Source organism: Morone saxatilis, unplaced genomic scaffold (genome assembly GCF_004916995.1).
Source record: "Morone saxatilis isolate NCDOM2014 unplaced genomic scaffold, NCSU_SB_2.0 Contig15, whole genome shotgun sequence".
Classification (NCBI taxonomy): domain Eukaryota; kingdom Metazoa; phylum Chordata; class Actinopteri; family Moronidae; genus Morone; species Morone saxatilis.
The window spans coordinates 24,068,818-24,071,060 of NW_023339707.1; positions in this window are offsets into that span (position 1 = coordinate 24,068,818).

A 2,243-nucleotide genomic window follows, 5' to 3' on the forward strand; every position below is an offset into this window, starting at 1 on the left:
ATCAATGCAATGAAATTCTTATTCTGTGTCTCTACCTGCTTTTTAACGTCTTTAAGGGTCATTCAGCAGGAAATGACCAGATACTGCACTTGTGTGTGTGTGTGTGTGTAGCTGAATTGGCTTACTGTGGTCTGTAAGCCTGCTAACCCCCCACGCCCGCTGTCTTTACAGCTCAGTTCAGAGGTCACTTTCTTTTTGTCCATAAATAACACGTATAAATAATCAGCATCCACTGTGAGCGTTGGTTCTGCAAACATTCACGTCTTTCACTCAACTCTGTGCTTCTCTCTCTTTTCTTAGCCCTGTATCTGCTGCTGGAGCGGTGGATTGTGTTTGTTAGTGGCCCGCTGTACGTCAGCCCCGCGGCCCCACAGTGGGTGGATTTGTGTTGTTTTTCAGGATGCCTCGGCGGGGCGGACTGACCTGCAGTACCCTTCCCTGAGTCTTCTGATTCTCCTTCAGCTTCAAAAGTATTTTATCAGGCTTTTAACCAGACGACCACTTAAATAAAAGAAGTGTACATTCAAGAGAGCCCCGTTCACAGTGTCGACAGATACTAAGACCCGAGGGACCGTCACTGATAGTGAACCTAACCACACTTATGGTCCATCACCGACTGTAAAAGTATAGGAATGTAACAGAGCAGCTTCGTTAACAGGAACATCCATAAACATGAGACTTATTGCAGCTCTGTGAATCTCTCAGCCAGTCGATGCTGCAATATCCTCAATTCCAGTCGACAGTCAAAAATGAAACCGCCGCCATCCAGGCTCTTAATGGAGGTTATATTTAGTTACTGAGGAACCGAAGGAACCATCTTCTCATGCTGCGTATCAGCAACTCAGCAACTTATCCACAATTCATTCAGGCGTTGATTATTTGTAAGATCTACAAAACTGAAATCTATATTTGTGTAACACACGGATGTCACAGCCATGATTTAAGTGACGTGTGTTTCTGAACAAGCTTTCTGTTTGTGTGTCTGAGGTGTTACAGGACATAAAGGTGTCTGTGTTGTATTTAGATTATTGTCACATTGTGTAAAAGTCACCACTTCTTCATGTAATGCTGTAAATAAAGCAGGAGAAGACTTCCTAAACCTTTTTTGCACTGCAGACTTTTGTATATCCGGCCAACCGACTGGGCAGACACATTACTGCGCACGCTTACAGAAAAGGTTAGACGGAGAGTCACCCATTCGTCTGTTTGTGCGTTCACGTGCAGGTTCATGAAGGTTTCAGCTCAGGTGTGATGTCTGTTAATCCTCCTGACACACAAATCAGCTTCATTACTGCTGTAGAGAGAAACGGAGAGACGGCCGCGGCAGAGGGTGAGTGCAGAGACACAGTGGTTGTGTCAGGGAGGAGGCAGTACTGAGCTCCTAGAGACAGGCCCAGGTGTGCCACGCCCACCTCCTCTACCTGCACACAAAGCAGACACACAGACCGGAACAGGAAGACCGGGGCGGGAAAGGGTCGTCATGAGGGGTAAAAGAGAAAGTGATAGAAACGAAACAGAGAGTGACATTTGAATTTATTTGACCTGTATTTTATTGTGGTTACTTATTATAAGATAAGAAACACACACACACACACACACACCTGTCAGCAGCCCTCAGGTAGTTCATCTACTTCAAGTCAGTTTACTGTTGTTTGGGACGAGACAGGGAGCGATACGCAGCACAGACTGAAAGTTCAAAGTGCACCACAAACAATAAGTTACACAGTTTCATTATTATTTCTCATCTTTTATCTCCTAAATTATACGGTTTCCCAGTACTGGTCCGTAAGCCTGGGGTTGGGAACCTCCTACAGTATACATTCATGAGTTAATAGACTATATATTGTAGCAGCAGCACCAGAGCGGACGCAGGTTATAGAAGAATTAAACTATATTTCAGTGAACTCTGAATCTGCGGCGTTGTGCCACATGAAAATGTTTGTCGCTTCCTGATGTTGCACTAAAATGGATTAAATATTTCAGTACTTACGGCCGATTATCTGTTAGTTCAGTGCTGCTTGGCAGGTGAACCACGAGGTCAGACAGCAGTAGCTGCTGCATGTCATCCTGGTATCAACAGCAGCCCAAACCTACCTGTCAGGTAACCTACCTGCTCTCACCTGTCTCCTCTGGCTCTTGTAGTTCTGGTTAACATCTTGTTTACTGAAAGCTGAGGTTCGTTCAGGACGCAGAATATAAAGCTGTCTGTCTGCCTGTCTGTCTGTCTGTCTGTCTACCTGTCT